We start from the raw sequence: 25,166 nt of genomic DNA on the forward strand, positions 1-25,166 counted from the left end.
CTTACTATTTAGTTGGGGATAGAAGACACGCAAATAGGCAAAAAGTTAAATAGCAATACAAGAGATGGGTAACAGTACAAGGCAGCAAGATAACGTGAGGCGTTGTTCATCCAGTTTGTGTACTTTGCATAGCCCAGTAATGCTTTTAATCTGGAAGTCATTGTGTCACAGGCACTGTGGGGGTTATAGAGCTCATGGACAGATGGTGCTCGCCCTCCAGATTTGAAGCCCAATCAAGAGAATGGTTAACAGGTGTGGGGGCTGGGAAGCAATGGCCTCCCTCACAGAAGCAAACCACCAAGAACAGGAACCTGTAAACACAAGTAGGGGTTCCTGGTGAGTTCCCCAGAGTCCCGGCAGCCTGGGAGGAGAAGCTCAGCATCCTCTACAGACTTCTCTGCCCTCTGTCCGGTGACAGCTGAGCATGCAGCTCAACCGCACAGAGCTGTAGGTCTGGGGGAGCAACCGGATCACCCCAGTGGCCTGGGCGGTGGCGGCCGTTACACTGTGGTCAGTCACTGCTTGCTGGCAGTGCAGCTTGTTAAAAGACCCCAGGGTGGCTCAGCCCTATTTATTGGAGGATTGCTCGTACTGGGTCAGCGACCACTGATCTGACTCATAATTAGTGCTGTTAGACTTTCTGCCTTCTTCTTAGAGCCATCCATTCACACTTAAGGACATTACAGAGAATTGAACAACAATAATATCCTGTTCTTCATTCAGCACATTCATCGAGGGGCCTGCCTGGTGCCAGGCACTAGACTAAGTTCTAGGGTCACGGTGATGATCCAGAACTGGCTTGATCCCTGCTGTCACAGCCTGTAGTCTAGTGGGGGAAGGCAGACAAAGGCACATAATGAACAGACGCTAAGATATTTGCCAATTGTGGTGATAGTGAGAAGGAAACAAAATGGGCAGAGCTGAAGATTTGCAAGAGGTTTAAGACATCTTTAAAAGCATTTTGTAAATGATCTCATGGGTTGCAAATTTTTCCGTAATGATTTTCACTGATCAAATGCAAATAATTTTCATTGTCTCTTAGGTACATTCTGCAGATCCCTGATGAACCAAGGGAACCCTCCACCATATCCGGGCCCTGGTCCAACGGCCCCATATGCACCTTATCCACAACCACCAATGGGGCCTGAGGCCTACCCTCCAGGACCTATGGGAGGACCCTACCCACCTCCGCAGGGGTACCCTTACCAAGGATACCCACAGTATGGCTGGCAAGGCGGACCGCAGGAGCCTCCTAAAACCACAGGTACTGTGACCGGGGTGCGTGTATGTGGGTCTGTGGGTGTGTGTGTGTGCATAGTCCCACGTCACCAAAGGGAATATTTGCATATTTTCTTTGGGAGAAAACAAACTCTGGCCTTTGTGTGCCGTGGTTGACGATGCCAAAGCTTGGTGACTGTGTAGGGTGGCTTCTAACTCCTGAGAAGGACTTCTTTCTCCTACTTCCTTCATGTCTGTTTCCCCTCTGGGGCTGATGACTTCTGGCCAACATGTCCCCGAGAGTATCTCCTAGCGCTGTTGGCAGGGGGAGGGGACGACTAGTTGGGTCCTGGCTCTGGCAGCCGGCTTTCTTTTTCAGGCTTAGCCTGTTGGCATTATTTGGTCTCGGCTTGGTGACCCTCAAGTCATCCTCTGGCCCCTGCTCTGGGGCTTGGTTTGCTTTACTAATGTGTCCTCCGAATTCTGTTTAACCTGGGAGCCGAGTTTGGAGCAGGCTTATGAGTGCGTCTTGTGTGCTAGAACAGTGCTCCTCAAAGTCTACTCTGCAGACTCGTGCCAGTCCGTGAGCGGCTCTCGGGCTATGCTGCCATACGGGTCGGGACAGAAAGTGAGAGTAAACATTTAAAAACGGGGAGAGCAATTTGACATTGCGATGGCATTCAAGCATTCGATCTTGCGTTTTACAAAGAGCAGCAGTCTGTGAAGGATTAGGAAGGAAACTTCTTGAGAAGCACTGTACTAGATGTCTTGATGACTGTTGTAAAACCTTTGGTTTGCAGAATGGTGGCTCGCTTTCAGCTTTTTAAAATAGCCAATTGTTACTGAGTGTTTATTATGTGCCAGGTGGTCTCCTAAGAGCTTTATGCACATTAACATTTAATCCTTGCAACAATCCTGTGAGGTTATTCCCATTTTACGGTGTGGAGTAATGATTTGCCCAAGGTCACCCCGCTAGAAGTGGCCGATCCCAGAATTGAATTCTGATAGTTTGGCTTAAGACTCTTACCTATTGCTGTCCTTTTGTCCCTTTCCTGTCTTTTCTGACCCACATTCATCTGAATTTAGGGCTTAAGGCAGCTTCGGAGATTTTCCTATAGCTTAACCCCTTACTAATCAAAAGTAGTAACAGAACTGATGGCTCATTTTATTCCAGGATTTGAGGCTTCTTTAGAATGGGTGGATGCCATGAAAGAAACAAATGTTTAAGAGGAATTTTGCACTCAGTCTGGGAAAGACTATACTTTTGTAGTGTCACATCAGAGGCTGTGTTAAGATTGGATAGATTTGAATACCTTTAAAAGATTTAGTTTATCTTAAAGGAAAACATTTACAATCCAAGATTCTGTTTTGCTGTAAGTTTTTATAACACATGCTCAGAAGAGTGCAGGACGTATAACCAGGATAATCAGAGTAGTCAGCATTCTGCTCTATGACATCAGAGGGGCAATTCCTGAAAATAAATCTCAGCTTCAGGGTTTTCTGCTTCAAAACAACGTAACCCTGTGATGAATGAAAGAAGGCAGACTGAAAAGACCACATAATGTATGATTCCATTTATGTGAAATTCAGGAACAAGCCAAACTCATCGATAGTAATGGAGATCAGAATAGCGGTTACTCCCGGCCGTGGAGGAGGGGGGCCAGGGTGGTGTTGGTTATTGATTGGGAAGGGCACAAGGAAACCTTTGGGGGTATTAGGAATATTCTTTAAATTAATCTGAGTATAAATATTTCTTCAGGCTGTACACTTACTATTTGTGCACTATATGTTACATGTCAATAAAAAAGAAAAGTCAGCCTAGCATTTGGGTTATCCAGTAGATTCAGCCCAGTGCCTGCCTGATGTTATGTTTTTCACCCGTAGCCCTCATCGTCTTTGGTGCGTAGGCCATTTCCAGACCTACGAGTTTCCTGGGCTTGGGGGACTTTATGCAGAAAATACAGATTTAGTCTTCTTTCTTTACCTTTGGTGTAATTTAAGCATTATGTCATCCTTTTGAGAAAAAAATGATATCCTAATTCTTCTTAGGATTAAAAGGCTTCGTTTATCATGATTTCATAAATGCAGTTGAAAGCTGTTTAATGTCCTTTCCTGCAGGATTTCTTTCTCTGTCATCATCTTGTTTATTAACTACCGAGACCCATTCTGCACCCAGACATGGCAGATGATGCCAGATGGTCAAATTCATCTCTCACCTGGGGTCCAGGCTCTGTGAATGGGACTCTTTGATCCCCACACTAAGGGATACACCCGTTAGGGACCCATTTCATTCTTTGCTCTTTGTATTGCTTCTGGGATTCACAGTCAGAATCCTTCTTGGGGCCCAGATCCTGGGCATGTATCTCTGAGCTTTGTGGAAATTGAAGGTTTTTTCCTCCAACTGGATGATTTTAGATTTATCTACTGACGCAAATACCATCTCTCAGCTGAAGTTCAAGTGTGTAGTTCTTTCTGTTTCTTTTTCAAAGCACAAAGGGTCTTCTTAGCTGTTCTTAATTGGTGCCTGGTAATTAGTAAGGACTTACTTAATAAAGGTGTGTTGAATGGATGGGTAGGTGGCTGATCTAAGCAGAACCTTCTTTGGTAGTCTGTTTATGGCTCAAAGTTCATTTTTCAGAAATTGTTAAAAAAAACACACACCTTTGTGTTTCCTTAAGAAACTAGCTTTTTGGAAACTGGAAGCAGCAGGCTTCCCAGAAAGCAGTAAGTCAAGGGTCTCCTGGGGTGATTTTTTAATGATAAGAACTATAACAACGAGTATTTCTTGAGCACGGTGCCTGTTACAGAGATGGAATCGAGGCTCCGAGAGGTTGTGTTTCAGTTAGCTATTGTCTAGGATATCACCCCACAACTCAGTGGCCTAAAATAACAAGGATTTATTATTTCTTATGATTCTGTGAGCTGGCATCCTGTGATCTCTCCTGGGGTCACTTATGTGACTTAATTCAGCTGTCAGCTTGGCTGGGGCTGGAATGTCCAAGATGGCCTCACTCACATGACCAGGGCCTTCATTTGCCTCCCTGAGGCCTTCCACTGCACAGTCTCTCATCTCACCTGAGCTTCTTGACATGGCAGCCAGCCTCCAAGAGGGTGAAAGTAGGAGCTGCCAGGCTTTTAATGGCTTGGCCCAGAACTGACACAGCGTTACTTACCCAGCATTCTGTTGTCCAAAGCAAGTCACGAGGCTGGCCAGATTCAACAGGAGAGGCAACAGGTGACATCCCCCTCCTTCTTTTTTTTTTTTTTTGGTAACAGCTTTATTGAGATATAATTCACATACCATACAATTCACCCACTTAAAGTGTACAATCCAGTGGTTTTTAGTATCTTCAGAGTTGTGCAACCATCACCACTGTAATTCCAGAACATTTCATCACCACAGAAAGAAACCTAGTATGCTTTATAATCACTCCCCATTTCCTTAACCCTCCCCTGCCATTAATCTACTTTCTGTCTCCATAGATTTGCCTAATCTGGGCATTCTTATAAGTAAAAATCGTATGTGTCATCTTTTATGAGTGGCTTCTTTCACTTAGTATAATGTTTTCAAGGTTCATCCATATTGCAGCGTGTGTCAGTACTCCATTCCTTTGTATTGCTAAATATTTAATTACGTGGCTATACCACATTTTACTTATCCATTCATTAGTTGATGGACATTTTGGTTTCTGCTTGTTGGCTATTATAGTAAATAATAAATTTAGAATAAAAAGTATGGAATAATCTGCTCTCCATAAATAATAGCTGTTATAAACAGTTCTGTAAAATAAACAACATCTTGCTAAGAGGAATGCCATGCGAATACAGGATGAGAGGAATTGTTGGTGACCATCCCGGCAGACAGTCCACAACATTCCACTCTTTGCTCTCAACAATTCACATTTCTGCTCTGCGCAAAATATACCCACCTCCTTCCAAGACCACCGAGTCTCTTCCAGTGGCTTAAAGTCCAGGATATCATCATTGAAGGAGTCTATATGTAGATAAGCCTCCAACCTGCCATCTGCTTCCTTCACTCCCCACCCCTCATTCCCACTCTGCCCCGACCTACATATTCTGGAAATCAAACAGAATATCACCTCCGCCAAGAAGCTTTCCCGTATGTACCCCACACCTCCAGTAGAATTTATCACTCCCATGCACTTCAGCTGCACCCTTACCGACTTTTTTCGAAGCACGTGCTCTCTCCAAATTCAGTTAGTTTTCGTGTTCTGTCTCGTTTACCTCCTCATTATCTGAATTCAGTCAACCTTGCTCTTGCCATCTTAGTTTTGGCTTTGGCCATTTGTGTTAGTCAAGACTCTTAAGGCTGCAAGTGACAATCTCAGCCTTAAATATTAACCAACAACAGAGGAGCACCAGAGACCTGCTTAACGCCACCAAAATGACAGATGGTGACCACAACAGACGTAAAAAGAAACTCTAGAGTTTCCTTGCAGAGACTATGCGAGGAGCAAAAAACCTCACTACAAAAAAGCAGAAAAACCCCTAACATTCTTTGATATACAGGAAGATAAATAGTTTTGAAATAAGAGTAGTGATAAGGAACGCAGGAAACAAAAGCATTTAGCCAAGAAGAATGTGAAACTGACCTCAGCCTAGGGATTAGGTCCAAAAGACCTATTTAGAGAGCCAGATCTTGCCAAACCAGAACTTAAGTTTTTTTTGCCACAAGTGGAAGTTTGACGTATGTTTTGGTTATTTATTGCTACATAGCAAACCACCCCAAATCTTAGAAATTCTGTATTGTGGGCAGGTCCTGGCAGGAAAGCTTTCTTTTTGCTTCCCATGGCATATTTTGGGGCTGGAACATAGATGAGAACCAGTGTGCTGGGTTGAGTATGTGTATTTTGTACCCTCAAATGAGATTTATAAACTTTCTCCTTGGCTTTATATTTCTAGCATGTCCAAAAGGACACTGTTAGATTGGCTTACACCTGCAATATAGAGGCTGTAGCCATTTAGCTTGGCAGATGCTTCAGAAGGAAGAGAGGGAGGGGAGTGTGATGACAGTGTGACTGTTGGGAAGGGTGAGAAGATCCTCATGCTGAGATGCTGTTCTCCTATGTGTGTCCCAGACCTCTCCTGGGTTTCTCCATTCTTATTGGCTTTGACCCTCTTCCCTTGAAGGTTTAAGTTCAACCACGTACTGTCAACTGTTTCAGTTTTGGTGAAATCGTGTGCTTCTGGTTCATTATAACAAGAAATTGTTCTTTCAAATAAAGAAAAAAAAATCACGTGTCTGGCATCTCTCTTTCCCCCTCCCTCCATGTGGCCGCACAGTGTGGCTAGCGCGGGCATCCTCGCAGCCTGACAGCCTCAGGAAGTTGGGCTGCTTCCAGGGTAGAGTGCAAAAGTGGAAGCTGCCAGGCCTTCCTTTAAAAAATAAGAAACAAAAAACTTTTTATTCAACTTGTAATTTTGAAACTATTTCAGACTTACAAAAACATTGCAGAAATAGTACAAACGAGTCTGTCTACCTTTCACCCAGATTTCCCACCCCTTATATAATCACAGTACTAGTATTGTGATCTGCCAGGATTTTGGACTGAGAAGTCTCTGAACATTGCTTCCAGCACTCTTCTTACTGGTCAAAGCAGCCACAGGTCTGTGTATCTGGCATGGATTCAGGGGGAGGGGAACTAGACTTCACTCCTTGATGGGCCAGTGGCAAAGCCACCTGCCAGATGGCATTCGGGCTGGGAGATCTTTGAAAGCACTGCCACAAGTCCCCGTGGTGATAGGTGTACACTGTTAAATGAAGCGTTCTAAAGAACAAAACTATTTCTAGGTTCTTGTGAAAATGCCATAGTAACAGAACTGTTTAAAGTTAAAAATTAAACACCACAATGTCTCCAGTCTCCTGTCAGAAAATAGGCGATCTGTCTTTTTAAGGAACGTTTCTGTGAATTGGTTAGGAAGTCGTAAAAGAAGAGGTTTTTAATTCTGTCACCCAAATTCAAATGACTCCCGCCCAGAGGCTTCAGATCATCAGATGTGGAAGAGTCCTCACGTGATCACCCAGGCTAATCACCTTTCCAAGCTCAAGGCAGACATCACTCGTCAACTGTGGCTCTTTCTGTTCCGCCTGGATGTGGCTTCAGCCGCCATGAATAGGCTTGAATTGTTAGGTCAGATGAAACCATTTACCATTCTCTGCTAGGCCAACACCCGCTGCCCCCTCTTTTTAGAGATATTCAAACTGAAGCCCTGAGAGGTTTAGTGAGTTTGGGCCGCATGTAAGTCCTGATTCCAGCTGCATTTCCTCGTGAGGCCTCGCTGCTGTAATCCAGCGCAGATGCTCAAACAGCCACCAAAGGAAAATACCTTCTTTCCAGCCCATTCTCTCCCGTCTCCCACCCCTCAAAACAAACACAAAAATCTGGTAGTTACAGCAGGGCACCAGTTTCCTAGTAAACAGGGGCAAAGTAGAGTGGATTTAAACCTTCTTATTAATACTAGGACCTGGCCGGTTACTTAACGTCCCTGGTCTTTGAGTGTGTCAGCCTCCCGCAGGTTTTTCTCTCCTTCATCTCTGGTTCCACAGCATCTAGAACAGTACTGACACATGGTCTATGCTCAGTAAATATGTGTTGGATGAATGGAAAATACACCGTTTCGAAAGGTAGCTGTGAATTTATGTCGGGTGTCCGGTCCCCTTCCGCTTTGAGACCCTTCCCTTACTATCTAACTCTTCTGAGTCCAGATAGTGGGGTTTTACACGTGTTCTTCTGGGTTAGGACTGTGATATCTGGCAACATAGTATTTTTAAGTGAAATAAGTTCTACTTCCACAGAATCCTTGGGACGCCCCCATGGAGTTCAGAAGCCCATTGGCCTTCACCTGGGTTGTAAGCCTTGTAGATCAGGAACTGAAAGTCCCCCTATTATGGCTCTTTGTAATTTGAAGAAGCAAAAGCAGTGTCCGGTCCAGGATTGGTCACTGGCCAATCAGCAAGAAGTTAGGAGCGGCCTCTCCTTCAGTCACAGCCAGAGAAGGGGGGCGTAGGGGGAGGGGAAAGAATGGCACGTTTCCCCTTCTGCTCACTGCTTGGTGTCTGCCACTGCTCTCATCAGTCAGCGTGAGGATAAAAGAGGAAGGAATTTAATGGTCTGGCATCTCTGGTTAATTGGCTTGAGGTATGGAATTACAGTTTGACTTGTTTGGGCCTTTTATGCCTGTTTTTCATCAGAAACTCTGATCAGGCATTTTCATTGCCCTGGAAGGCCTTTCCAGCACAAAGTCCAGCTCAGTACCTTCTTTCTTTGCCAGGTATCAGATGACAGAATGTCCCAGCAAGGATGCTGCATGGTGCCACCGAAAGCCGCACTGGCTTAGGAATCTAGATAGAGTTTCTCCAGTTCCCTGGGTTTCTGTTTCCTTATCTGTGAAATTAGGATTACAGACTCTGGTGAAGAATAAACAACGTAATGTGCCTTGCACAGTTTGTGGCACCTTGGTGGGCATTGAGGGAGTCAGTACCCTTCCTCAGGCCACACAAACATTCTGAATTTTTGCTTGTGGGTGGATGGGGGTGGTGAAGACAGGGAGCTCTCAGGGGAAAGTTGGGTAAGCCAGTGGCTGAGGGTCATTTCTGATCTGCCCTGAGAATTCCTACTGGCCTGAGGCAGCTGTGGGGCAGCCCCAAGGCATCTCATCTGCAGTCCGAGCCACATAACTGGTCTCCCTCCTCCTGCTCTTGCCCCTCATAGCTTCTGATGTCACTCATATAAGGACTCGTGTGGCCCTCGATGGGCCTGTATTAGCGTCTGTAAGACTTTAGCCAGACCTGTCCGAATTGAGAAACCTGTGATTTCTGACCCGTCACGTACACTCTTTGCTGTGAGAAAAGAGAGACAGACCTAGTGGCCACAAGGAGGGAGGTCTCTAGAGAGGGAAGAGGAAGAAGAGAACAAGGAAGGGGTATGAGATGAACACAGTACGGTTCCTAGACCTAGCACAGTAGCTGGTAGTTAGTAGGGCTTCCAGAAAGATCTGCTGAAAGCCTGTGCAGATCAAAGCACAAAACCTGGGGACAAATGGGAGCGGTAGCTGTGGTCTGATCCAGCCTGGACCTGGCCCCTCAGTTAGAACATGGGCTGCTTATGGGGTCCTCCTGGGGTTTGTAGCTCATGCAGGGGCTCTGACGTCAGCTCCTTCTCTCCCCCTTTCCTACCCCAGAGAGGGCACAGACCTTCATGGTCCACTGGGCTTCAAACTTGCTGATCCTTGCTTTGGAGGGGAAACTGCTCCTCCTTCCTTTTTGCTGTGTTCTGTCAGCTTCTATTTCGTTTGGAGGTTTGCCGCTGGCCTGGGTTTCTCTCTGACAGGCCAGAGGTTTTGATTTTCCTGAGGATACAGAGGTTTTGGTGGGAGCAGTTTCTCACCTCAAACCTTGGGCATGCTAGAGTAGGAACTCTACGAGTTAAGGGTTTCGGCATTTCTTTTAACCCTTCTGAATAGTTTTCTGTTAGAATAAAGACCAACATTCCAAAAGTCCTTGAGGCCCTTCCTGGTCTGCCCTGCCACCAGATTCCGTTTAGTTCCTCGGCCTCTCCAGGCCTCTCTTCCCACATGCCTTTTGCAAATGGTATTTCTTCTGTGTGGCTTGGAAATGTTTCACACCTCTCGTGGCTCAGTACAAGTAACCCCTATTAATCCTTCCCATCTCACTCATGTGTCACTTCAGTGACATTGAGTGGTACTCTCCACTCCTAGTCCGGGTCAGCTTTCCTGTCCTTCAGCGTACTTACTATCTCTGTTTATAATTTTACAGTGTCGGCTCTCGTTATAGAATTAAGGTCTTCCCTACTATCTGAAAGCTCCTTGATAGCAGATACCTTGTCTAATTTGACCACTTGATTCCCTGGTAACTACTTGTTGAGCGATTAAAGATGAACAGTTTCGAGATATGCAGGAGAGAGGACAGGGCAAGATTCTGGAATAAGCTTTTTCAAGTTGTTAAAATTCTGCCCTTGAATTTGCAGAAAAGACTGTTTGCACTATTCCTTCCCTCACGTTACACATTTTTTGTCTGGGGTCTGAGCAGAATATTTGTTGTGTAGCAGGGGTTGGAACACTGTTACAATACTGGGGGTCACAGATACGCGAGTTATCAGAACCAAGAGACAGAGCTTTGGGTCATTCTTGCCTCCAGTGAGTGCTAGCCCTCACTCTTTCTCTGGTCCCTAAACATAGTAATAACATAGATATTTTTTAAAATTCCACTCATAGTCCAGATACCCCATCATCTCAAATCATTTTTATGTTCTTATTTCCTAGGCAATTCTTGCTTCCATGCACATGTCATCTGTACCTGGCTGCCATTGTTGTGTAGGTACCATTGTGTATTCTGTTCCCCCCGCCCTCACTTAGTTTGTTCTAAGAACTTTCCTATAGGGCAGGGTTTCTCGGCTTCAGCACTATTGACATTTGGGCTGAATAATTCTTTTTCGTTGGGGAGAAGGGCTGTACTGTGCATTGTAGGATGTTTAGCAGCATCTCTAGCCTCTACCCACCAAATGCCAGTAGTTTCTGCTCAGTTCTGATGATCAAAAACATCTCCAGACATTACCAGATGTCCCCTAGGGCACCAAATCATCTTCCTTGGAGAACCACTGCTACGGTATAGAGTCTTCATAATGAAACATTTAAGCTGGCCATTGCTTTTGAGTCCAGTGGAGGAAAAGGCCTTCCTAATCAGCTTCATCAGCAGCTGAAAAATACATGACATTTTCTGGTGTCCTGCCCGGGAAGAAGGTTCCAGGAACTTGGAGCTATAAAGAACTTCCTCTTAACTCTGACTGGACAGGCACTGTTTCTGAGCCTCCTTGCGGTCTGGGACTGCAGAACCTGGGCGTTTGATACCAATTCCTAGATAAAAACTAGCAGAACAAGAAGAGTTTGAGGCCTGTGGTCCACATTTTTTAACATTTAATATTAGCTATTAATAAGTGGTTAATAAATAATAGAGATAATACTTATCAAATGGTTAATATGTGTCAGGCACTTTTATACATTAACTCATTTAGTCCTTGGAGGTAGGTCTTTTCTTATCCCTGTCCTAGAGACGAAGAAACAAGCATAGAAAGGCTGACTTGTTCTTGGTCACACAGCTGGCAAGTGGCAGAGGTGAGACTCAGGACCCACCAGTTCAGCCCCAGAGCCCACACTCCACAGCGACTGTCACTTACTGAGCTCCTAGTGAGGTGCCTGACACTGGGCGGAGGGCTCTGTGGGCATAGTTTCTGTTCTTGCAATAATCCTTCGGGTAAGTGGTATTGTCCCAGATTTTACAGATGTAGAACCAGAGGCTTAGAGAAGCTACATGTCCTGCGCATGGTCCCGCCGGTGTCTGACGCAGAGCCTGACGTGTTTCCATGTGTCATGTAGCCTCCCATGAATGAGTAAAAATATGGTATAAAACTTCATTTTCCTTTTTCCCTGGAAATCACTATTCACTTGTTCAGCAATTGTTAAATGCCAGTTAAATGCCTCTGTAATTTAGTGCCAGGCACTAAATAAATGTTACCATTTCTGGTTAGGTCTGATGCAGGAGCTCTGTGTACATTATCTTATTTAACCAACACAGAGAACCTGGTGGTTCCCCATTTTAGAGATGAGGAGACTGAGATTCGAACAGATAAACTAATTTGCCTAAAGTCAAATAGTAACTCACTGGAGCCATGAATTGAACTCTGATCTGATTTCAAATCGCATTAACTTTTATACCCTTTTACATTCTATTAGGGGATACCCTTAAAATACTTGAAAATTAGCAATCACACACACTGTTGGTCCATACTTTATGTAAAACACTCTCTTTTGCCTTTTTTTTTTAATTTATCTTTTTAAATTTATTGGGGTGACAATTGTTAGTAAAATTACATAGATTTCAGGTGTACAATTCTGTATTACATCATCTATAAATCCCATTGTGTGTTCACCACCCAGAGTCGGTTCTCCTTCCATCACCATATATTTGATCCCAAGGGCCTGACCTGCCCAGCCCTCCGGAGTAATGGAGTATGAAAAGGCAAATGCTCTTTGCAAATCCTGTTTACTCAGCTGACACGTGGGCTGTGCCCAGTATCTGCTTGGCCAGATGGCTGGCCTGGGGGAACAGAAAGTGTCCCACGTCTTGCTCTGCTCCCAGACCAGTTTGCCTCATTGCTCTCCTCAGCCCCCTGCCAACCCAGGTGCAGCCTGGGTTTTCTGCTCAAACACTTCTGTTACCCGGTCTTGAAACAAACATAACATACACATGCCCGTCACCTCTTGCATAAGCGTTTTCAAGCTAGGCTAATATAAACAATGAGAAGGTTGGTTTGGTGAGCAAGAAGAAGACTGCTTTGGGTAAAAGTCACGTAGGGAAATTTTAAGGTGCTGGAGGGCTACAGGAGGTCAGTCTCTAGGAGTGGGGCCAAGGTCATGGTGTTGGGCCCTCACTGTGAGTGGGGTCACCTCACAGGGATCTTTTCCGAGGACACACCCTTCCAACAGTAATGAGATGAGGCCTTAGCTGGGGCGGGGGAGGGGCGGGTGGCTCTGGGGCCCTGGCACAGGCCGTGTGGCACGGGGCCCACAGGCACCTGGCACCTGCTTCCCAGCGGTCAGTGTGGTTAGCCACAGGGGGAAAAGCTGTGTTCTGCTTATACTGTGGCTCCCTGGCGTTGAGATGCTATAAAGCGGGCCGTGCACGACACAGGATGATTGTATCTCAAATGCTGCCAATGAAGATGGTGAGGATTGGTGTCTGTATCCCTGGACGAAGGCTGAGCCCGCAGACATAACGCGGGTGTGGTGACCACCTCCAGCACAATCGGGGGCCAGAAGTGTGGCCTCTCCAAACCCCAACTGGTGCGGCTAGGCCCTTCCCCAGGCTGCAGCTCCTCGCTACCCAGGTTCTCACAGAGAAACCACCTCGTTTTTAAAAGAACTTTTTAAATTACAGAAATATCTCTTCCTTAAAGAAAGTAAACAATTCCTATAATTTTGCTATCCAAGGATAGTAGTCAACATTTTGGTATAAATCTTTTGGTCTCTGTTTAGTTTTTTATGATGTGGCCCTGTTTGAAATTCCACTAGTATGTTAATCTTGGTCCAGGGGATATATTTACAGCTAATATGGTACATAAAAGTGTTGTTGGGTGTTTTTTGTTTTCGTCTTCATTTTAAATTCATCAAGTCTGCATCTGGGTCCCGCAGAATGTGCACGTCCTTTTTAGGAGCGGTGATCCGTTTTCATTGAGGTCTGCACTGAGACGTCCACCTGGTACTGCTGACTTCATGCTGGGTTCTCCCTCCCCCCACCCCGACCCTCCCCCGTATATATTATTTGTGTTTTTAAAAATCTCAGTGAGGTGTAAAGCTCTTCACTATAGATTGCTTTTTCCTTTTAGCCCTTTGTCTAGTTTATAGAATAACAGCAGCTATAATAGCTGTAATTTATTTATCATTTGTGCCTGGCATTGAGCTAGCTGCTTTTAGCAGAGTTAATCCTATAATCTTCATACCGATCCCAAGAGGTCGATGCTGTTATTGTTTCCATTTTTCAGATGACGAAACCAAGCCCCAGAGAGGTGAAAGGAATTGCATTTTACTTAAATGGACTATGCCAGGTGTGTCAGGAAAAGCCTCTGAACCCAGCATACCTGTGAGTGCAGGAGGGGGCGTGGAGGACACAGGAAGGAAGAGGACCCAGACCCTGCCTGCTAAGCTGAGCTGACAGGCTGGCGGGGACTGAGCCACCCCCAGCCGTGGGGACAGACCAGTGAATGGATTGTGGCAGTATTTGCCGCCTGCCCTGGTCTTCTACTGTTCCAGACTGGCCTTGGCTCCTTGAGGGAGTGGCTCCCTCCTCCAGGGACTATTGACTTTCCTATCCACTTATGGAAAGCCTTATCAGCTCGCAGCCGGGAAGCTCGCTGCTGTGTGCTGTCAGGGCTGCAACGCTTTTGCTTTTGAGAGGCAGTCCTGCCCTTTTCCTTTTCCCACTGCTGGGTTCAGGGGCTTTTTCCTCATTTGATCAACAGTGTCTTGCAGGGGGTGGCCGGTTATATCAGTTGGTTAGAACGTGGTGGTAATAACACCAAGGTTCCTGGTCTGATCCCCTCATGGGCCACTGTGAGCTGTGCCCTCCTTAAAAAAAAAAAAAGGGTGTCTCGCATATCCAGGCTGGGTTCCTGATTGGAAAAGGTGGCACACTCCTAGGGATGCCGTTACCCTACCCCCCCCCCCCACACACACACATGCAACGCACACACGCATGTGCACACAAGCACATTCTTCCAGGGGTTGTACATGGGGTGTGTGTGGTGATGTGGAGAGTTTTCTCCTTGGGGTCCCAGGCATCAGGTCCTTTCCCCAGGGACACACCTGCTTAACGACCTTAAATTGGTAATAGCCTAGGAAAGATTCTAATGTATTTTCCTTAGGGAAAGAAATCTCCATGAGACTTTTTTTGTTTGCTTTTAGTAGTCTTGGTTCCCTCTGAGCTTTTCCATTGACCCTTGAAATGAGTCCATTGGGTAGTCTGGGAGACTTCGTCAGCCTGGGGGATTTTAGAGAGAGTATGCAAGATTGTATTTGAGTTGTCCTCGAGAGAGAAGAATAGAGTTTTGCTTTTGGGGGCATGTATATCATGGGTAGTTTAGGGAGCATCAGTATTCTTCTCCCATCCTCCCTCCCGGCACCCCTTGGGCAGCCGTGGGTAAGCATGAGCTCCTGAGGGCTGTGGGTACCGTGCTCTGGGCCGGCAGATCTGAAGGAAAGGCTCCCAAGAGACCCCTCTGGAGAAGGGCCCCTCTCCCTGGCCCAGCTTGGCTCGGGACCCTGAGCTCCCTTTGTTCACTTGCCGCCTCCTAAGACCTTCTCCTAGTCAGGTAGACCCTTCTGAGATAAAGAGGTGGCCCCGATACCAGGGACTGCCCTCAGCCATTTCAGGAAGACTCACAATGAGCCCAGATCTCTTGAAGGGTTTCAGCTGACAAGTGGGAGTGCTGCCCTCCTTGAGAACTCCCTTAATTAAGGCTCACGGGGGCTTCATACTTTTTCTTAGTAATGCTTTGCTGTTACTTCAGGGAATAGCCAGCTAAGCCCATATCTGCAACCTGCTTACAAAACAGGCTGAAAACAGCTTTTCCAGCCAAGGTAAAAGGTTCAAGACAGATTGTTCATTCATTCACTCACTCTTTCATTCACTCATTGGTTCCTTCAATCATTCCATGTCTCCTATATGCCAGGCCTGCTGAATGCTCTGACTAGGGGCTCGGAAGAGCGGTAAGTGACATTGGAGTCTTCAGGTAGAATCAGGAGCTAAGAGTCACCAGGGTTCATCTTGAAGGTCAAAAGGAATTCCTGAACAGGACCATTCCCCTGTTCAGGCATGGGAGAAGGGTGGTGAGGGTGGGGGTTCACCAGTGCCAACCTGCTGATGGGGGGTGCAGGTCATTGGGATGGCTGTGTGGTTGTGAACATCATTAGGAGGCAGTGCCCTGCCTTCCTGGGTTATCTGTCACCCGGCAGTCTGGCATCCACATGGAGTTAGTACTTAGGGGAGATAGACACTTCTTTTACCCCATTTCTGTGTCTCTTGTTTGATCTTCAAAAAGAGCTCAGTCGATTGTGTAGAATTAAAAACTATCTTTAGACTCTGCTACCAGCTTTACATAGTGCCCATGTTTCCAGGTGTCTCAGCTGTTAGGGAGCCTGGCCTTCTGTCCTGTAGGTCTCTGTCTTGGGGGTAATAACCGCAACTAACACCTGTGAGTACCGGCTGTGTACTAGCCACTGGCCTGTGGGGATTAACTCATTAAATCCTGAAGAACCCAATGAGGCAGTAGGTGCTGTTATCCCAGTTTGACAGGTGAGGAAACTGAAGCTGGGAGAGGCTGTCTCACCCTCAGGGTGGCATTGAGAGTGGACACCAGGGAACCCAACATTAGAGCCGCCTCTCCTCATCTTTGCAGTGTCCTTGGCGAGCTACTAGGCCCAAGTGGTTGGGGTCTGCTTATGCTGCCATCTGGGGATGGTCACTCCTGCTGCTGACAGCAGGGCTGCAAGAGTGTGTCCTAGCTCGAGTGTGCTGGCTTCCAGTTTGTTCTCCGGACCAGTGGTGCTATAAATAAACGCTCCGCCTTGGGCAGCTGATCTCTGCTCAGTGGATGGGGAGCCATCAACTGCCTTCTGTCATTCCTGACACTCGAGGCTCGTTGCATTCCCACAGCTAACCCCACTTAGGGTTTTCATCACAAGCATTAGCCTGGCAATTCCTGTCTCGGTGGAAAGGTAGTCAGTCATGATGTGGAGACTTTTCTTTATCCGGCTTCAGTGACAAGTAGAGACAAGCTGGCTAGAACTGGTAGAGTTGACTGTGGAAGGCAGTTGTTTCCCTAAACTCCGGCCCTGTCTCCCAGACTAGCAGACTTCTAGTCACGGTCCTGCAGGCCGGCCACCCCATCTCCCTTTCTCCACTGGGGAAGTCTCTGGACTCACATTTGCAAAATGGCATATCTCCGTGGGTGAGGGGGTGGCTTTCAGGATGCTTTGTCGTTGACTTTTGGGTGTATTGCGGCTTGACGCAGTGTTACCAACAGCAGGAATTGTGAATAACTTGGCAGAGCCGAGCTCCCCCCAGCCTCCACCTTGCCCCAGTTCTTTCCAAACCTACAAAGATGACGTTTGTTGCTCAGAAATGGTGGGCAGTGTGCTGTGGGGAGTAGAGCGCAGGGGTGGGGGACAGTCCTTTCAAGTGAGATCTGCCTTGAATCACTTCCTCACCATGTTCCTTGAGAGAGGTCACCCTGTCCTGTCCCTGGCCTTAGAACTCACCATGTACCAGGCCTCCAAACTGAGGTGCAGTCAGGTGAAAACACAACTATTTTTACTGTCACAAAATTAAGCCTGACCGTGGAGGAAGAAAACAACCTGGGGTGTTTTGCATAAATATATCTGCTAGAACTGTTAATCAGTAACGCAGGAATCTGGTACGTGTTGAAGCCAGTTGTGGTGTGTGTACCTAAGATAACAACACACTTTGTGTTCAGTAAAAATGATATGGCAGTATTTGCCTTGTTAAAAAATACAGTGAGTACTATTTGAATGAGACTCCTGAAGCTGGCGCTCAGTGTGAGTCAGACTAACATTGCTGATAACAGAGCAGCCTGTGCCCGTCTGTGCCTGGGCACTAATGGGTAGAGCCCAACAGCTACCACCTTGGTGATCTCTGCCCATTTGGGCAAGTTCCAAAGAGCCAGCTCCCCTCAAAGTAACGTCTCCATTTTATTTTTCCCCCTGTAACCCAATGCCTGAAAACCAGGAAAATAATGGTTTTCCTGATTTCTATCTAGCTTCCAAAATCATGGCAGTCTCTGTCTTATATTCAGGGGCCACTGACATGGGGAGTTTGGGGTTTCTGAGTCTATTTCTGTTTTGCTCTGGCCTTTTCTCGCCTTGCTTTGTTTCTGTGATTCCATCTGTGTTCTAAGTATCTTTCCTGCTGCTCAGCAGGGTATGCAATAACAGATCGTGCATTAGTCACCGTCACGGCCATCTCCTCCTTGGGGCGAGGGGAGTCAGCCATGATGACTTTATCTGTCAGGAGGAACCAGGACTGTCGCAGCTGGCTGTGGCAGCCTGGGCCAATCTCAAGTGATACCCATTCTGGGTGAGTCACTCACTAGCCATCATTTCTTTAAAATTCCTTGTATTAGCATAAAGGAAGACAAAGCAGGACAAGGCAGTAATAAGGTTGACATTCTCTCTCTTTAGTTCATTGTAAGGATTTGTCCTGATTTTCAGTCCAGTTGCGTTTATTATTGGCCCCATCCAGTGTGGCACGTCCCCGTGCACGTCCTCAGATAGGTCCTTGGCTCTTCTTTGCAAGTGGGTCTGTGAGCTGCCTGAGTCAGGGACAGTGTCTTTTATCCCTGCCTGGACTCCCCTGCAGGGTTGGCCGTGTCAGGAAAATAAGAAGTAAGCATGTGAGGTGGGAGGGAGGCTGAGCAAAGTTCAACAACAGGAGTGTCTTTCTCCTTCAGCACACCCTCTGCTTGTGAGATACAGTTGGAAAAGTCTGGAAAAGTCTTCAGGCAGGAGGTCAGGTGGGCACACGAGCAGGCAGAGTGCACTTTTTGGATGACCACGACATGCCGGTGGCTGGCTAGATCCCAGGCTGGCCCCAGGGGACCAGCAGGACAGAGCCATGCCACCAAACCGAAGTGATCCGAAATGGCTGTGGCACAGAACGTCCCTGAGCCGCCAGCATACAGTTTTCCCTGCTGTGGGGCTCAGCTCTGGTGTCTCTCGTCCCTCAGGTGCTGAGGTACCTGGAATAATAAGTGGAGGATTAAAGAATGCAGGGTGTTTGTGTGTGTGGTAAAATAGTTATAACATAAAACATCATTTTAACCATTTTTAAGTATACAGTTCAGTGGTGTTAAATACATTCACATTGTTATGCAGCCATAACTACCGTCCTGTCTCCAGAACTCTTTTAATCTTCCCAAATTAAAACTCCATACCCACTAAACAATAACCGCCCTCCCCAACCCATGGGAACCACTCTTCTACTTTTCGTCTATGAACTTGACTGCTTTAGGTACCTCATATGAGTAAAACTGTTACTGAACTCAAGGGGCTCGCTGTGTGGGGTGTTCTATTCAAGAATGAGACATGCTTGTTGTTAGGTAGTTTTATTTGCAGCAAGTGAAGGAGACAGGGGATTCATATCCAAAGCTCTACCTCCCAGAAAGGAGGTGTAGCCATTGCTTATACGTGCTACTTGGTTAATTATACGTGGATTTCTTCTTTGCCATTGGCTACACTTGTGCAGTTGAGTTCCTGTCACGCTCATCCTGCTTACAGCTGCATCTGCAAAATACTGAGCTACATTTTAACATTTAATAAGAACCCAGATCTTTGCCCTATCTATCAGAATCATACAGTATTTGTCCTTATGTGTCTGGCTTATTTCACTTAGCATACTGTCTTCAAGGCTCACCCAGGTTGGAGCATGCGTCAGCACTTATTTCCTATCTAAGGTTGAACACTATTCCATCGTGTATATAGACCATGTTTTGTTGATCCATTCATCCATCGATGGACTCTGGGTTGTTTCCACCTCAGCTGTTGTGAATGCGCTGCTATGAACATGGGTATACAAATACCTGTTCAAGTCTCTGCTTACAGTTCTTTTGGGTAAGAGTTTGACAACACAGGAGCAAGGTGTCTTTGAAGGTTAGTTTCTGATGAATCGCCCTTCTCCACCGAGGGCTAGACTTACAGATCAAAAGTCAGCTTTACTCACCATCTAATTTTAGACTCCAGTCTAACCACAGCTGGTCACTCGTAACCTCATACTTCATTTTGATATTTGATAGGCTTCCACAACATGTTCCAATTCCAGTTTACACATTACCTGTCATTGACCACACTTACTGTGGGGGCACTGTTGTCACTCGGTGGTGGGCATGGCGTTAGGCAGTGCACCTTGTTACAGCTGCTTACTCTACAGGTGGCAGGCTCTTGCTGAGTCTGCCCCTCCTGACCCAGCAGGGCTATCTTTTGGCCTTGTCCCCAGACCTGGCTCCATCTTGGGGCCCGAAACCCTGAGCCCACTGACAACTGAGGCTGTTGAGGCTACTTGTCTTGCACGCAGGGCAGCTTTGTACGGGCCCGGTGGTACCTCTGAGTCGGCTGGTTCTTCTAATCTGTTTTCATTTCATTCAGTTCTTACACAGTATTTTGCGTGATTTATATGTAAATTGTTACATATAAATTATATGTAAAAATTATATGTAAATTTTTATATGTAAAGAATTATATGTAAATTTTTTCCTACGGCAAGTAAAATCTTTCTCTGAAATACCTTGGCATTTGGAGTTGCCGCAAGGTTTGGTTTTCCCTGCACCAGCTTAGAAGCAGTCCTGGGGCCCCTGGTAATTGGTGAGGTGTACACAGCTGGGGGATAAGGGGCTTTTGGTGAGCTGAGCTGTCCTGTCATGGGTCTGCCTACCTCTAGACAAGACTTCCTTAGGCCCATGTCCTTCTGTATTTGCCAGACCAATTAGGAAGTAGAGATGGCTGGTTGGGAAATTCATGACTTAATGGGCATATGGTTTCTTATTAGAAATGCTCCGAACCCACAAATGAGCCAACTCAAACCTCTTCTGCATAGCCAAGGACGCCAAGAATAATCACCAGTGCCCGGGTAGGCTTGGAGCCCATGCATGGTGAGGACCTAGGTCGTGGGCCCTGCAGCCCTTGTGATGAGGCAGGGACCCTGGCACTGCGTGCCCCGAGTTCCTGTCCACCCCGGGCTGCCCTCCATGTCCGGGCCCTGGGGGCAGGCAGCTCAAGGAGAAGACCTGTGCCCTGTGCTTGAGGGACTCCTGGTCTAGTTAGGGCCTTTTTGGAGTTTGTTTTAGATGTTGGAGGATGAGGGGAGGAATTTGTCAGACAACAGGTCAGATGCTTCTCGGAGGATCAGAAAGATCTGTGCGGGGTGTGGAAGAGCCTTTCACACAGTAACCCAACCTCCAGCGAGGTCTCTGGCCTAAACCCTGGGAGGCGCTCCCTGATGAACAAGGCAGCTATTCCTGGAGCTGACATGGAAGAGAGGGGTGACTTCTGCCCCGGGGCCGGCGAGCAGTTCCTCCTGCGGGGAGAGAAGGAAGAGGCTGTTGGAGGGGCGCATAGCCAGATGCTGGAGGTGGGCTGCTCACAGGTGTCACTGTCCTTCTGGGAATGCTAAGGGCTGGCAGCTGGTCTGGGCAGGTGCCTGTGACACCCACTGTGTGGTTTCCTGCTGGGGTGGGTGGCCACAGAGCCCGGGGAGCCCGGGCCTTCAGTGGATGGGGGGTCGTCACTAGGCGTAGGCCTGCTGGTCAGGATACAGGTCCGTCTGTGGCCCTTGGGTCACAGCCCCTGTGCTGCTGTCCTGTTTGTTCTCATGTTAGCCAGGTCCCTCTTCTGTCCCAGGCTCCATATATCAGCTCCCTGTCCCCTGCCCCAGGAAGCTGCTCTGTCCTGGGCCCCGCCCGAGCTTCCTAGACTCATACTTCTCAAAGATGTGACCATGTCCCCCGACTCTGAACCTGGGTTCTGATGCCATGTGGTCGGTTGAAGCCAAAGGAAAGTGGCAGGGACTGTGTCTGTTGGGGGGAGGGCAGAGCCTTGAGATCCTGGCAGTTGCCCTTCCAGCATTCTTACGTCCTCCCATCGTGCGTCTGCTGGAGATGGGGCCTGGCTCTGTCCACCTGCCCCCTCAGGCTGGCCCTCTGTTACCTCCTCCACACCTCCAGCCTCTTGTTTATTTCTCAGGCTTCTCCCCAGAGTCCCATGAGCACCCCCCTTCTCTCTGCCTGTCTAAATCTGTCCACCAGAGACCCGCTCTTTACTCAGTCGGGAGGGGTCTGCCTGACGGGGCATCGTCGTCGTTGAATAACAGTAATAACATCAATGAACATTTATTGAATGCTTTACAATGTGCAAGGCTCTGCTCAGTATTTTACATGCCTGATCTCTTCATTTTCCCAGCACCCTGTGGGGTATAGATTACTCATTTTACCCCTATTTTACAGTAAAGGAAACTGAGGCAAAGAGAGGTTGTCACCTGCCCAAGGTTACGTGGCCAATGAGTAGATGAGCCTATATTTAAATCCAATTAGTATGTCTTATTAAAATCTCTGTTCTGAAATCCCAATTGTGGTTTGTCCCACTAAATTGGAACAGAGTGTCTGGGAATTGGGAACTGGCTGGGAGTGACGACATCAGGTAGGGAGGGTTCCTTCCCTGCTTCTCTCCAGAATCGCATGAGAACCGGCTGCCTACTCCACCTACACCCACCCACCCACTTCCTGCTGAACCTGGGGCTCCTGGGAAGAGATGCTGGCCCAGCTGGGGCCAGCTTTGGGGAGGTGGAGGCTGGGGAAATGGGACAGAGCTTCCTGAGAACAGAGTTTAGTGCCCCCTGTGGCTCGTCTTGTGCATTGCAGGGGTGGGCATAAAGTGCACTGTCGCAAATGACCTTCACCTCCTGCCCTTGCACAGGTGCAGGGGCTGATGCGTACCTTGCCTGCTCCAGCTGTCAGAACTGCTGGGGGTTCACATCAGCCCTGTCTCTGCTCTGTGAATACAGCCCTAAGTGGGCTCCTGCCTCCTCACAGCAAAGCTGCCCTCACCCAGCTTTCCACAGAGGCCAGTTCTGCAACCTCCAACTGCAGGTCTCAGTGCTTGCAGCCCAGAGGAATTTCAGCACATAAAATTAATGCTTTCTTTGGATTATTAGTCAGCCAAGTACTAGCCTTCCCACTGTGCATGTGCCTAGAATTGGGTTCTCTGACTCTTGAAAAGGAGGCATGGGCCTCACTTCCCAAAGAGCACTCAAAGGTCTCCTGACAGGAGGTGGGCTGTATGAGGCCGGCTGAGTCAGGGCTGAGCTGTGCTGTGCTGAGAAGCAGCCTTCTCTGCGGGGGCAGGTAGGTCCATCCAGGTGTGGCAAAAGCAAGGGGATTTGGCCTGAGGGGCCTGAGGCCCCTACGGGTAGGGCTAGGCAGCAGGGCTGCTGAACACAGCCAGACAGATGATGGCTTCCACGCAGTCTGACTGAACAGTCTAGGTGGCCAGGGGAAAAGTGCTGTAGGAGGAGGAGCCTGGATGTTCTTGAGCAAAGGAGTGACATGATGGGCAGTTAAGTTTAGAACAGTGGGAGTGTGCTGCTTAGGGAGTCAGGAAATCAACACGCGATGTTCCCTTCTAGATGATTCTGCACAGACCATGTCGCCCTCTCTCATGCAGTTGCCTCTATAAATGGGACCACAGTGAGTTCTCTGCCTGTGGATGTGCAAGACCTTACAGACTCCAGTCTGATGATGAAGAAGAAAAAAGAACGAAGGCTGCGTTTAGGAGCAGCAGGCAGGCGTCTGGGCTGAGGAGTCCCATGTCCCCGCAATCCAGGGTGGTGTCGGAGGGCCCCCGAGGCAGAGAAGAAATGTGGCAGGGGTGTTTCCAGGATGAAGGAGACGATGAGCCCAGTGAATGCTGCCAGTGGTGGGGTGGGCACGACCTTCAGGGTCCGATGAGTCGGCACTGGCGTTCCTGGTGTGGGTACTGCTGAGGTGACAGGCTGGCAGGGTGGATAGCAGCAGTGTGGGGCGCCGTGAACGGAGGGGCCCCGCTGGGGAAGTAAGGGGAAGCACATGAGGTTGGCCCTCACGCCCTCGGGTGAGCAGAGAGAGGAGAGCTGGGGGCTGGGGAGGGAGCTGAAGATGACCCCTGGAAGACCGTGGCAGCCTGAGGTGTGCAGACACAGAGACTGACTGTGCTTGCTCTTTGGCGCCCTCTTTCTCCAGGACCGGCTGCCTGCCTAAACCTGAACCCAAAGGGGAAGAGGGGAAGAGGCTGGGCTGGTTTGGTCAATTCTGAAATGCCATCAGCTGGTGTTGCTGGCGAGGAAGTAAATGCTGAAGGAACCTTGGCAGTGGGCTGTTTGGGACCTGGCATGGGTGGGGGTGGGGTGTGTGTTTCTGCCTCATGGGGCTCAGCCTTAGGAACTGCACCAGTGCAGGGGCGCTCTGGGCTCCGAGCTGGAGAGAAAAGCATGGTTTGATATAGATGCTGCACCCGGCAGGAAACCCAGCGTTTGCCTGGGGCTGAAAGTCAACAAGGCCTGACGGAGTTAGAATTGCATTGAGGGCACATTTGATAGGTGGAACTAGGGCCACAGGGGCCAGGTCAGGCTATGAAAGGAGCAAGAATTACTGGGAGCACAGGTTAGGTGGAGTTGGGCCGAGGCCGTTGTCTAGGTAACAGTGACACGGGGAGGCAGTCCAGGACTGAGGCCAGTGCCACCAGGGAGTGCAGGTCGGGCAATGCCAGCTGCCCCCACAACCCCTGAAGCTAATACTGGGGCAGAGGCTAGAAGAGGTGCAAGGTGGGCTAGAACCGGACAGACCCCCCTCTCCTGCCGGCAGGACCCCAGCAGTGACAGCAGAGGAGCAGCTTTGAGCATGGCCTTGGAATAGGACAGTCCTGGATTTGAGAAAAACGGAAAGCAAATGCAAAGTAAAAGCCCCTACCGCTCCCCACACGCTGACCTCTAAGTTTCTTGTCTTCTTTCAGAAACTGTGTGTTTATGTCTGTGTGTGTATCCCTTTCATTATACAAACAGCACTGCTGTGTACCTTGCTCTCATCCCTCGCTTAACTTCTTGGCAACATGGAAGAGCCACCTAGTCCTTTTTAATGGCTGTTGTATTCTGTGATGTTGCATTTAGCTAATTGGTCTCCAGTTGACAGACATTGCAGTTAATGCTACTAGTTTGGGGTTATTTTGATACAGCAGCAATCAGTGTACACATATCTTTGAACACCAGAATTATTTCTGTTGAAAAATCCTAGTTACACATTTTCTGGGTCAAAGTGGTGTGTACCCCCACCCCAGTTCTCTTTCCAAGGGGTTCTACCAGGTCACACTCCTGCGAAGTGTCTGCGAGTTGTAGGAACATGAAGCTGTTGTGAGGATTAAATGAGATAATGTCTAAAGCTTTCAGCCAGTGTCTGCCACATCAGGCTGCAGGGCGGCACTCGCTGCAACCTGGGTCACTGTGGACGAGCAGCAAGTAAGGTGCTGGGCTGGGTTTCCCAGTCGGCTTGGGGAGGGGGGGGTGACAGGACACAGTGGTCTGACGCAGCAGATGTCACCTTCGTTCACACCTCAGGAACCGCTGTGCCAGACACTGGAACGGGCATGGAGCGTGGAACCAGGAAGGCGCGCTCCTGCCTGCGATTATGTGCTAAGGGCTCCAGCATGGGCTGCTGGGCTCCTACTCCCCGCTGACTGGGTCTCTCTCTCCCTGCCCCTCCCCTGCTCCCAGTGTACGTGGTGGAACAGGAAAGGAAGAAGGACGACACTGGGTGTCAGGCGGC

The 25,166-nt window shown here is 48.1% G+C and overlaps 1 long non-coding RNA gene across 1 annotated transcript in view; it reads left to right on the forward strand.

The window, feature by feature from the left end:
• Positions 1-25,166, forward strand: part of LOC141567273 (uncharacterized) — a 53,696-nt gene that overhangs the window by 14,980 nt on the left and 13,550 nt on the right. The window contains exon 2 of the long non-coding RNA XR_012489802.2: positions 1,043-1,264. This is a non-coding gene — a long non-coding RNA (uncharacterized LOC141567273). The remainder of the gene's footprint in view (positions 1-1,042; positions 1,265-25,166) is intronic.

The sequence above is a fragment of the Rhinolophus sinicus genome, chromosome 5, assembly GCF_057876585.1.
Source record: "Rhinolophus sinicus isolate RSI-liver-muscle chromosome 5, RSI-T2T, whole genome shotgun sequence".
Lineage (NCBI taxonomy): Eukaryota > Metazoa > Chordata > Mammalia > Chiroptera > Rhinolophidae > Rhinolophus > Rhinolophus sinicus.